The sequence below is a fragment of the Hyperoodon ampullatus genome (assembly GCF_949752795.1).
Source record: "Hyperoodon ampullatus genome assembly, chromosome: 18".
Lineage (NCBI taxonomy): Eukaryota > Metazoa > Chordata > Mammalia > Artiodactyla > Ziphiidae > Hyperoodon > Hyperoodon ampullatus.
This window is the reverse complement of record NC_136931.1, coordinates 59,595,311-59,608,778: the sequence shown is the minus strand read 5'-3', so window position 1 is coordinate 59,608,778 and position 13,468 is coordinate 59,595,311.

Below are 13,468 nucleotides of genomic sequence, written 5' to 3'. Positions count from 1 at the left end.
ACACCATCCCTAGAGACAAAGAGTCCTTCCTATGATGTCACTGCATAGATAAATCTCATCCTTATGATGTCATCTCTGGCACCAAAAGGCCTCTTTTGACATCATCGTCACCAGGAAAATATTTTCTTCCAAAGAAGATGCCTTTGTCTTTGGAGTCACCACTACAGACAAAGCCATCTTCCTGGGACACGTCACAGGGGAAAGAGCCTCACCAACTGTGTCCTCACTAGACATAAGGCCTCCTTTCTACAACATCATCACAGGGACTCTGCTTCTTTCCTGTGATGCCATCGCCAGAGAAGGTGCCTTGCCCTATGATGTCATCAGAGGGACTGTGCCTTTTCCGTGATGTCATCAGCAGAGATGGCAGCCCACTCTGGGGACATCTCCAAGACGAGGCCCCTTCTGCAATGTCACCACCAGACTCTGCCTGCTCCGAGATTACATACGGCGTGAGACACCTCCACTGCTGCTGCCAAGTCCCGGAACGGCAGGGCACACCCAGAGTCCGTGACTATCCTGGGAGGGTCACCAGAGAAAGTGCCCTGTCCTGAGGTGTCATCTAGGGGTGTCCTCACTGGGGAGGCTGCCCTGGCAGAGAGGTCTCTGCCACAGATGACAGTCCATCTGTGGATTGTTGGCAGTGGCCCTGCCCCAGTGCTGTGACGTCATCACCAGAGACACTGCCTGCTCTGGAAGGCCATTACGTGTAATGGTATCACCAGAGTTTCTGCCTTGTCCCACCATGACTTGGCTTGGTCACTCCTTCCCCTGACCCTAGAGACATGCCCTGTGGGATTTCCACCAGAACCTCACCTAAAGGGTGGTTGGGCCACGGGTCCTGTGTGGCTCCTGGAGGACAGCACTCCCAGACTGGCTTCTGCTACCACGGAGGCCACTCTGGCCCACCAGGCTCCTGGAGTCCTGGGACTCATAGGTGGCGCTACTTCTCTCTGCCGTAACTACAGACATCATCACCTCTGTAAACAAAGTCCTGGCCTCCTGTTGGGGGGTGGGGGGAGGTGGGGGTATGCCTGCTATTGATCTAGCTGATGACATCATCAGCACCACAAGACTTCCACCACTCCTGGTGGTAAGTTGCACCTGGGGTCCAGTGTTAATCATGCCTGATGATGACATCATTTCCCAGGATTCCCTTTGACCTAAGGTGTATTCACCTCCCAGGATCCACCATAACTAGGGTATCATTCTCTTCCAGGATTTACCATAACTATAGTGTCACCTTCTCCCAAGGTTCCCTCTAGCCAATGGTGTCATCATCTTCCATGATTCTCCACAACCATGGTGTCATCATCTCCCAGGATTCATCACAACCATTGTATCATCATCTCCCAGGAGTCACCATAGCTGATGATGTCATCATCTCCCAGAATCCGCCATGACCAATGGTGTCATTACCTTCCAGAATCCACTGTAGCTGATGGTAACATCTTCTACCAGGATCCACTAAGACTGATGATGCCACAACCTCCCACAGTCCCCCATAGTTGTGGTGTCATCATCTCACAGGACCCACTTCAACCATGATGTCTGCATGTGCCAGGGTCCACCACAGCCATGGTGTCATCACCTCCCAAGATCCACTTTAATCACGGTATCATCAGCCTCCCAGGATCTACTTCAACCATGATGTCTTCATGCCCCAGGATCCAGCACAGACTTGGTGTCATCACCTCCCAGGATTCAACTCAGCAGTGATGTCACCACCTCCCAGCATCCATGAGAGTCAATGGTGTCCCAGAACCCATGACACCCACTTAGTGTCATTATGTCCCAGGATCCATTTCAACCATGGTATCACCATCTACTGGAATCCACCATAACCATGGCATCACCATCTCCCAGGATCCAGGACACCCAATGGTGTCATTTAGCAGGATCCACTTCAACCATGTATCATCACCTTCCAGGATCCATCATCTTGGGAGCCAAGTACTATGACAGCTGTATTTCAGTTGTCTTCTGGGGTCACCTACAGTTGTTCCCTTAAGATGAACCAGCACAATACACATCATTTTCCCATTCCCTCAAAAATGGAGTGGGATGGGGCCCCCTCTGATGACATCATCCTACTCTGGCCCTTCCTGATGATGTCACTGCCGTGCTCCTGACTTAGGCTGACGCCTGCCTGCATCAGCCGCACCCCAGACTTGGCCTTGGCCAGTCCTCCATCTCCCCCTGGTGAGGGCATCCAGGTCCCTCCTGATAACCGCCCTTCACCCAACCATCTGATCGGTGACAGGGTCAACGAAGAGACCTCTTATCATCACCGGGCGGGGGGGCTTTCCAGCCCTCAGGTGATGTCACTGCCCCTTGCCCAACCCCTGCTACCTGGATCCCCACCCAGAGCTGCACTCCATTGGCTTGGGCCACACTCTCCCTAGAGACCCCCCTGGGCTGGGCCAACAGCTGCCGACCTCCCTGAGGCCTTCAATGGTCTTCTCTGCTGCCCTGGTCGTGGGGCAGCCACATCTGGAGAGCCACGGCCACGGCCAGTGCCACCTGTGGGGGTGGGGGGGTGCTCCGCATCATCCCAAGACGGCAGGGAAGCAGCATTCTCTCCTTCATCTCCCCTCACACCCTGGGGAGCCTCTGGGGTTTCGGGGATTCCCCAACACCCAACGCACAATTTGCCCCCAATTCTCTCTGTATATAGCCATGTTCTGGGGCGGCCACTCCCCCACTCTTAAAGGGCTACATGCCCCCTCTCCCAGCCCCCAGGGCGAGGTGAGGGGGCCTCTTCTCCCTCCCCTGGGCCGTCCCCCTCCCTTTCCTCTCTCCCCACAAATCCTGGCACCCCAGCTCATCCCTTCTCATCAGGAGCCTGGGGCAGATAACTGACCCTCAGCTCCCACCACACTGAGGAAACTGAGGGGTTACCCCCAAGCTACCAGGGCCCCCGTGCCAGTTTGCCAGTTTCTCACGCTTACAGCTGCTCCTGTGGGTGCCCCCAATCCCCGAGGGCCTCGCCATGCCCCGTGTCCCTATAGCAGACTGTGACTTCCCCCAAAAGGAGCCAGCTTGGGCGCCTGCCCCTCCCAGACCCCTCCCCTCTGCTCACCACCCTCAAGGAGCCCTCAGCTTTCTCCAGCCCCCAGAATTGGGGGATTCGGGGCCTTTCAGCTTTTGTATGCCCCCCTCAACTTGCTCTTTCCTGGCCTGGATTCCAGGTATCTTGCCCCCTCCCCCCACTCACTTGACACAGGCTGCCTGACCCTGGGGCCTTGACCTCTTATCTCAAATAAGCCATAGTAGGGAGAGGTCTCGAGGTGGGTGAGGAAGTGGGCATGTCCTGCCAGATCCCCTTGATGCTTCCAGAGCTGGGACCTCGCCATCTGAGTCTTCCCCCACCAGCCCCCACCACCTCATAAATGCATACACAGGCTTGTGCATACACACACACACACACACACACACACACACTCCCATTCCAGTGAGGGGGCAGTGGAGGGCAGTACAGAAAGAAGATCAATTCTGGACCAAAAGAACTTCCAAAGCTCTGCCTGCTTCCTTATCCCTACCCACCCTATTCCTCCCCCTAACACCGGACTCTTGCCCCAGTTCCTTGGTGAGGACAGCCAGCCGAGCTGCAACTTGGTATTTTTTTGAATAAACAGATGTTTTCCTGACCCCCGGTCTCAAGTATACTGTCGGGAAAGGATGGGTTTCCATCTCCGCATTTGCAGGTCACTGGGGAGTCCCCTTTGTGGCCAAGGAAGGCAGGCATCTAAGTGTCTTTACAGGTAGGTGGTCAGGGCTGCTCCAGCTGTCACCAAGGGAGGAGTCAGAGACTGTAAGGTGTCTTCAAATCCTTAGTTTCTTCCTAAGAAAGCTTCTTCTCTCTGAGCAGGTAAGCATTTGTTTGTAGATTCGATTTGTTTGTAGATTCGATTTGTTTGCGCCTCCTTATATTTGAATTCTTTGCCTGAACATCACTGAAGTGTGTGTGGTGGGGGTGCATCTGCATTAGTTTCCTAGGGCTGCAGCAACAAAGTACCATACAACTGGCAGCTTAAACAGAAATGTATTCTCTCCCAGTGCTGGAGGCTGAGAGTCTGAGAGGGAGGTGTCGGCAAGGCTGAGTCCTGCTGAGGCTGTGTGGGAGAATCCGTCTGTGCCTCCCTCCTAGCTTCTGGTGGCTTGCTGGCAATGCTGGCATTCCTCGACACATCATCTTCCCTCTGTATGCGTGTCTCCTTGGCAAAATGTCTCATTTTATAAGGACACCAGTCATGATGGATTAGGGCCCACCCCAATGATTTCATCTGCAAAGACCCCGTTTCCAAACAAGGTCACATTCACAAGTCCTGGAGGTTAGGACTTCAACATCTTTGTGGGCGGGGAGCAAATTTCAACCCATAACGGGCTATGACAGAATAGTCTAAATGTCAGTTTTTATGATAACTGGGAATCACTTTCCACACCTCTCTCCTCCCACCCAGTGCATTAAAATATTTCCACAGTGATGACTAGAATTGGCCCCTCCTTCTGTCTCAGGAAGTGCCTCTAAGGCTTGGTTTTACGAACTTTAGGACAGCTCACCTCTAGGAGCATCTAAGTGTTTGTTTACGAATATCAGACTCATATTACAACAAAGCATTAGTTTGCTCGTACCTCTGGGTTGTGTGTGCAGGGTATTTCAGCATTGACTTTATCATTAAGAAAACCCCTTCCTCTCTAGTGTATTAAAGTGTCTGCTTCTCAGATATTAGACTTTATTCCGTATCAGTCAGGGTTCTCCAGAGAAACAGAACCAATGTGTGTGTGTGTGTGTATTCCTGTTAAGGAACTGGCTCATGTGACTGTGGGGGTTGGCAAATCCAAAGTCTGTAAGGCAGCCCAGAAACTCGGGCAGGCTTTCGAGGCTGCAGTCTTGAGGCAGGATTCGTTCTTTTCCAGGAAACCTCAGTTTCCGCTCTAAGGCCTTCGACTGATTGAACGTAGCCCACCATATGATCTAGGGTAATCTCCTTTACTCCAAGTCAACTGACTGTAGGTGTTCATCTTGTCTACAAAATACCATCACAGCAACACCTGGGCTGCGTTTGAACCAATAGCTGGGCACTGTAGCCGACCAAGTGGACACATGAAACCTAACCATCCTCGCAGGGAAGTGCTTGCTGGAAGGAGTGTGATCTGTGGTTGAGAAAGCCTGCCCCCCTTCGGTGCAGTTAAGTGTTCACCACCGGCTAGATTTCACCCGCTGAGGTCCATCTGTTTGACCGTAGGTTAGTGGGGTGGGAGGGGGGTGGTGCCTTCAAGTACTGGTGTTGGATCACTGGTGAAATGCCCCACATGGTGCGTGCAAGGGTTGTTCGCCCATTCTTAGAAATCGCCTCTTTGTGCTGGCGATTTGTCTATAGAAAACTGGGGGTGGGTGGGGAGGGAGGGTGGTGACGCAGTGTGTCTAAGTACGGGATCACTGAGCGCTCAGAGAGTCTCCTCCTGGGCGCAGACTAGGACCGTACTTCCCTGCCTCCCAGATGTTAGATGTGCCAGATACAAACCCTTATTGCTTTAACAACTGGGGCTTTGGGGCTGCTTGTTACTGCAGGACAGTGCAGCCTACTCTGGCCAACGTGCCTTGCCTGTGGAGAGGGGAACTAGGTGGCTTTTCTGCTGTACACTCTTGCACTTCTGAATTTTTTGTACGTGCGTTACCTACTTTAAACAAAATAAAGTCTAAATGTAAACGTCAATGATGCCGGCTTTGACTGCCATTCCCCTCACTGAGCAGATGCCCAGGGGCGAGCTTGACACAGGAGACAAGAGTCTCATTCCCCTCCCATGCAAGTGATTAGCTTCCACTCTGAGTTGTAATGCCAAGGCTTAAACGTATGTTTCATTCAACATGGCCTCTATGTGCCTGTCAACTACTTCATTTCTGTTCAGCCAAGAAAAAAGCAATCTGATCCACACGTACCGTGCTTTAGTTGAGCAAGTCAAGGATAAGATCTGGCATAAGCATTTTTGCCTTTGTAACCTAACATTTGCTCAATTTACAACTCCACTGTGTTGATAAATACAGCCTCTGAGCAGCTCTTCTTAACAGGCGTTTGAGGGGGCGGGCTTGCAAACTTCTGAAATCTATACCAGATGTTGTGTGCATGTACCTTTTTTCTTTTCATTTTTCAACTTTATATTTTGAAACAGTTTCAAACGTGCAGAAGTTACAAGTCCAAGAACTCATGTACAGCTTTTATCAATTCACTAATTGCTAACATTTCATCACACTGCTTTATGGTTTTCCTCCCATATAAATATTTTTTTTTCAGAGACACTTGAGAGTAAGTTGCCCCCTAAGGGACATTTCTGAAAGACCAGGACATTCTCTTACACAGCCACAGTATAGTTATCAAAATCAAGGACTAAACACTGATGAAGTCCACGTTCAAGTTTCACCAACTGTCCCAGTATTGTCCTTTGGAGCAATTCTCTTTTCAGTCCCTGGTACTCTGGGATTAGGTGTCGCATCTGGTTATTGTGTCTCTCGAGGCTCCTTGGACTTGAACAGTTCCTCAGTCTCTTTCATGACACACGTTTCTGGAGTCCAGGCAGCAGCATAATTTTTATTCCAGTCCCTACCACCAGACGTTTAGGGTTTTCCCACTTCTCAATACTATGAACAATACTTTGAAGAATATCTTTTTGCACACCATGGGGAGCATTCACTTACTTTTCCCTGGGATGACCTCCCAGGAGGGTGAACTTCTGGGTTGGAGGGAGGTGCGTTTTTAAGACTTTTGCTACACAACGCCAAGATGCAGTTCCGAGAGCCTTGCCAAGTCCATGTATGTGAGAACGTCCATTTGCTCCCACCCTCGCCGGCATCAGGCATTATTCTGTTTAATCTTGATGTGCATCAGAGGTGTCTGTTTTACGGCCGTTATAGGAAGCCCCTAGTTACTAAAGTTTGTTGTTGTTGTTGTTTTTGCGGTAGGCGGGCCTCTCACTGTTGTGGCCTCTCCCGTTGCGGAGCACAGGCTCCGGACGCGCAGGCTCAGCGGCCATGGCCCACGGACCCACGGGCCCAGCCGCTCCGCGGCATGTGGGACCCTCCCGGACCGGGGCACGAACCCGTGTGCCCTGCATCGGCAGGCGGACTCCCAACCACTGCGCCACCAGGGAAGCCCCTAAAGTTCGTTTTTGTCCAACACGAAAGTCTCTGCTCTGCGGTCTAGGGTTTTGGAGCGGGATAAGAGCAACGCGTTTCATTGCTGTTGTCTGTCACTAGAGGGAGCACCGGATCCACTGCAGGCACATTTAGCAATTAATGCAGGCCCCTCCCACTGGCGGAGAGCTCTAACCTCTGTTCCGCGGCACAGAGGAAAGTGGTTCTTGCTAATTACCTACCACAGCCTTACAGTCAACTTGCTTAAAAATATTAAGGCCACTAAGGCGCAGAGAACACATCAGCAACCACAGACTGTGAACTCAGAAATAAAGATGGAGGCATTTACTCATGAAACGATGCTCAGCCTCACTGGGAAGAAAGGAAATGCCGATGAAAGATGAGGCACCTTTGCCCATGACTGGCACATATTTTGAAGACTGCTAATACTCGGGCTCATTTCTGCATCAAAACATTGACATCGGCTGCTTCCTCTGCCTGGAACAGTCTTTCTCCTCTGGATAAGCACAAACCTTGCTCCCTCGCTTCCTTTAAATATTTGTTTCCTTCTCAATGAAGATCTACCCTGACTCCCCGCATCTAAAATTCTCCCCCCCTCCCCCCAGTGTTCCCAAACCTCCTTACCTTAACTGCTCTAATTTTTATAGTAATATCTTTTTATACTACCAACTTTTCTTACCCACTAACCCAGGACTTTCCCAGTGCTGGCACTCACTGAAAGTCCAGCATCTTGGGCAACCCCGTACAGTTGGCCACCCTGGGTTTAGTGCTTCCTGTTTATCTGTCTCCCCACCAGAATGGAAGCCCCAGGAAGGTGGTGTCTTGCTTCCTGTCTTGGTCACTGATGTATCCCAAGCACACAGAAACAGGGCCTGGTAAACAGTTGGTTCTAAATGAATTCTTGAATGAATGGATCAGAGCCTAATGGTGAGGATCTAAGTAAGTAGAACCCTGCCAAGGGCTACTTGGCAGAACTGCAAACACTCATGCTCTTTTGATCCTGAGATTCCACTTCTAGGAATTTCTCCTTCAGGAAAGCTCGCACCTTTGCCCAAAGATAAACGTTCGAGGATGCTCACTGCAGCTTCTAGCCACAGACTGGACCAGCGTAAACACCTCTTAGTTGGAGAATGCTAGAAACTTCCGTGTTCTTATCAAGGACCGGGGTGCATGCTGCCGAGGGACGATGTGTGGGAATGTCAACGTCCAAACAGTGTGGGGAAGAAGACACCCAGATATTAACAGCGGGTACCTGAGGGGGTGGGACTGCGAATGTGGGAGTGGAAAGAGAGCTAGAGCTGCACCTCCTACTTTTACTTCTTGCACTGCAGTAACTGTGTGAATTTCCCTCCAAGCATGTATTTCTTTAGTGATTTAATACAGATGAACAGAGAAATGAAGACTAATTTCTGAAGCTAGAATTCAAGCCGAAGGGACAATTTGTGTTTCACTGAGCAAAAGTAAGTTTCCAGGTCTCCAATATTTAGGAAAGTAAGGACAGCCCTCCCCCAGCCCATCCCCTGCAGATTCCAGTCTCCCACACTAACACAAAAGGCCCATCACTAGGCCACCTCCTGAGTCATTCTCAGATCCGCCCACTTCCCAGCCATAGCCACCACACTAGCCCAACCCACGACCAACTCCCTGCTGGAGTTCCTGCTTCCACTCTGGGTCCTCCAATCTAGTCTCTACCCAGCAGCCCTGAGCCAGAATCTCAACATCAGTACGAAATCCACTCACACATCCCGGTGAGAATTCCTCATTGGCTCCCTAGGGCTCTACCATGCCTACCTCTACCGGCTCAGAACATTCTTCCCTCAGAACTCTCTCTCCCTCTTTCTCCACCCCTCTCTGGCCTTCTTTCAGTTCCTCCCACCTCAGTATTTTAATTCTTTTTAGAAAAATAACATCTTTCCTGACATATAACTCACATGCCATACATAAAACTCACCAATTTAAAGTGTTCTGGTATATTCATAGAGCTGTGCATCTATACCATCACAATTTTAGAATATTTTCATCGCCCCAAGAAGAAAATCTACCCATTAGCTATCAACTCTCCATCCCTCAGCCCTAGGCAATCACTAATCCACTTTCTGTCTGCATGCATTTGACTGTTCTTGACATTTCATATAAATGGAATCATGCAACATGTAGTCCTTTGTGACTGGCTTCTTTCCCTTAGCATAGCACTTTGGAGGTTCATCCATTTTGTAGCAGATAACAGTACTTCACTCCTTTCTATGGTTGTATAATATTTCACTCTAAGTAAATACCAGTTAGTTTATCCATTCACCAGTTGCTTAACATGTGGGTTGTTCCCACTTTTGGCTATTATAAATAATGCTGCTATGAATATCTGCGTATGACTTTTCACGTGGACATGTTTCCATTTCTCTGGTATATACCTAGCAGTGGAGTTGCTGGGTCGTATGGTAACTCTAGATTTAATCATCTGAGGAACTGCCAGACTGTTTTCCGAATCAGCTGCGCCATTTTTCATTCCCACCAGCTGTGTGAGGCTTCCAATTTTCCACATCCTCCCCAACACTTATCTCACTTTTTGATTAGAGCCACCCTGGTGGTGTAACGTGGTAGCTCACTGTGGTTTTGATGTGCATTTCCCTGATGGCTGATGATGCTGAGCATCTTGTCATGTGCTTATTGGCCATTTATATATCTTCCTGGACCACCAGCACCATCTCTTCTCAGGGTTATTGCAAGAGCCTCCTCCCTGGCCTCCCTGCTTCCGCCCTCATCCCCCTGCATTCTCTTCTCCACCCAGCAGTCAGAGGGAGACCCCAGCATTCCGCTGCTCAAAACCCTGCCGTGGCTCCCTGTTCCCCCAGAGACAAGACCACAGTCCTAGCCACGGCCTTCAAGGCCCCGAAGGATACCGGCTCCCCAGCTCCGCCCACACATACATCTCTAACCTCAGCTCCCCCCCCTCCCCCTTGCCCGCTCTGTTCCAACCCAACCAGCCTCCTTGCAGGTCCCCGCTGTTCCCACTGCCTGCAGCGCTCCTCCCTGGTAAGCACATAGCTCACCTCCTCCCTTCCTTCCAACGTGTGTTCACATGACACCTGCTTGGTAAGGCCTCCCTGGCCTCCTGGCTTAAAATTCACAACCTGGCACACCCTGAGCCCCTCCCTGGCTCTACGTTTCTCTTTTTCCACAGCACTTGCTCCCTTCTAACATACCATGTATTTATTACATTTCACTTGTGTCTGTCTTCTCTCACCACAGTAAGCCCCACAAGGGCAAAGATCTTTGTGTGTCTACATATCCCAATCACCCAGAACGGTGCCTGGCACACAGTAGGTGCTCAATAAATACTTGTTGAACGAACACCTTGATCTGTCAGGCACTCTGCCAGAGTCTAAGAACAGGGTCCCTGTGCTCCTGGGGCTGTACTCATCGGGGGACAAACACGTAAGCAAACAATAATAAATTCTTATGGACCAGGAAGATGGAAGAGGGTGAAGTACACAGAGCAGGGAGTGGAGGTGAGGAAGCTGCTCTGAGAGGTGAATTTTTTTTTTTTTTTTTTCCAGCCGCGCTGCACAGGTTGTGGGATCTTAGTTCCCCGACCAGGGACTGAACTCAGTTCCTTGGCAGTGAGAGCGAGGAGTCCTAACCACTGGACCGCCAGGAAAGTCCCATGAGAGGTGACATTTTAAGGTGAGCCTAGGCCATGAGGAGGACAGAGGAGGAGGAGGAAAGCTCTCCTGGCACAGGGGACTCCCGTGTAAACGTCTTCAGGTCAGGCAGAGCTTGGCTTATAGCAGGGAGACAGACAGAAAGAGGCCAAGGGGGCCTCAGGGAGAGTGTACTTATGGATCTCACGGGAGTTTGGGATTTATTCGAAACGCAGTGTGTTGGGGGCTCTTGAAAAGTTCTTAGCAGGGGTGGGGCCTGTTGGGATTTCAGGGGTCAATAAAAAGCAGCCTCCCTGAGGGCCAACCCCTGCCACTGCCTGTTTCTGTAAACAAAGGCTGATGGGAACACAGCCAGCCCCTACATCTGCACATGGGCTTGGCTACTCCGGGGCTATGGCAGCAGAACTGGGTACGCTGGGACAGGGACTGATGGCCCGCAAAATCAAAAACCTTCACTGAGGTTTGCTGACCCCAATGTTAAGATGCAAGCGATTCCTTCCTTCTCCCTCAGGTCCTGTCGACGTCACCGATCCCCATCACGTCTCCCATCCCCACTGCCACCATCCCGCTCGCCTCCCTCTCTGTTACCGCCCACCGCCCTGTCAAAGCCTCCAAAGGCTCCCCAGGGCTTGAAGACAACACACCGCCCACCTCGGCAGAGGCGAGAGACGCAACCGCTGCCCCCCCTCACCTCTCGGACTTAAGCACCTCCGTCCGACCTACCCGCACTGGCTTCCTGGTGGCGCCCCAAACACACCAAGCGCGATCCCCTCGCCTCGCCTCGTCTCTGCACGGGCTGTTTCCTTTCCTGGAATGCTTTTCCCCTAGACCGTCCCGTATGGAGCCCAAGTGATCCTTCCTCAGACCGGTCAAAGAGCAGCCCCCACCCCTCCCTTTCTGTGCCCTTGGCCCTGATTGTTCCTCCACGTCTTTATCACTCGCTGACATGATAGGATATACTTACTTGTTTACTGTCTGGCTTCCCCACGAAGATGTCAGCTCCCTGAGTGCGCAGGGATTTTGTCCCTTTTACGCTCAGCCATATCCCCAGAGCATCCTGCCTGCCACATGATAGGTGCTCAAAAATAAAAGCGTACTGAACGACTGAGGGTGTCCAGAGGGGAATCATAACATCCACCCGACAGGGCTGTTGCAAGGATTCAATGAGATGAAGCAGGCAGAGAAACTAGAACAGTGCCCTGCCCAGCAAGCACCGGATCGATCACCACCATTCTCATGACCATCATCAGTTACGTCTGCTGGGTGGACTTCTGAGATACAGCTCAGTCTGACCACCACCTCCGCCATGTCCCAAGTGGGGGGGGGGGGGCTGGGCAAGTCACTTGACCCCTCTCTTCCTTCAGGGTTCTTGGGTGTTAACTGGGCCGGACTGCACTGCACCCGGAGGGATAAGACCCAAGGCGAGGCGCGTGGGATGCCCGCGTGCGGCCAATCTGCCACAAACTAGTCATGGCTACGGCGGTGAGCGTCTCTGCACGTTCCTGGCCCCTGTTCCAGAGGCTGGGGCCTCCTGAGGGGTCTTTTCGGGACCCTCTCTTACAGGGAAGAGAGGACCTGACGGGGGCGCCGCGGCCGCACAGGAGCCGAGGAGGCGGGTCAGCTCCCGGGCCTCCCGCTCTCAGGGCGCCGACACTGGGTCGCCCGGGGCGCTCTGCGCCGGTTCCCCAGACAGGGAAAGGGAGTCCCGGCGAGGCCTGGCTGGCGGGAGGCCGCTATCAGTCACAGGCAGGGCCAGGCCCTCAACAAGGCCTGAGGGCTCTTCCTTCTTTCTCGGGCACAGTCCTCACAGGAGGAGACTGAGGCCTGGCTGGGGCCAGAGGTCACACACTGGACGGCCAGGCGTCTAAGCCTTCAGGGCCGGGCTGACTGGTCTTGGAACCTCCGCGACACACCACGCAGGTCACAGGTCATTCTCAGCACAAAATGGCGCCTCGGAGAAAAACGTACAACGATTCTCCGCGCCCACCCCACTCCCGGCTGAGGAAGGGGCGCGGGCATACGCGCACACACATTTGCATACACAAAAACCAACGAACTTCATTGGCTGCGAGCGCCTGGGTCCGCGCTAGGCAAGGCTCCCATTGGTCGCTCTCCACTTCTCTCGCCCCCCCCACCCCCGTACTGCCTTCTCCGTCAAGGATTGGCCCGCGCGCGTCTCGTGACGCCACTCCACGACTGCGCGTCCCTATTGGCCGGCGCGCCTTCTATCATCCTTTTAAACCGCCAGAGTCCCACCTCCCTTCGCCCTGCCCAGGCTCCACGGCCGACCGTTAGTCGCGTGAGTGATCTCCTGGGCGTCGGGGCGCGCGCGTGCGCCAGCGTCTCATTCAAACGGGCCAATCAGCGGTCGCGTCGCCCTTCACGTCCTCTCCCACTCTACTTCCCCTTCTCCGCCACTCCATCGTCCCGGATTCCCTCCCCGACCACCGCGCACCCCCATTGGCCGGCCCGCCGAGCGCCCCCTCCCCAACTTTGGCCTGCAGCTTGCTGGAAGGGAGCGAGCTCGTCGAACGCCGAGGGCCGTGCGCGCTGACGTCACGGGTCGAGGCACGGCGAGAGGGGGCCGCGAGGGGGCGCGGCCTGTGGGCGTATATAAAAGGGCGTTGGTGCGCGCGCGCGGCCGGCTTAGTGCGGC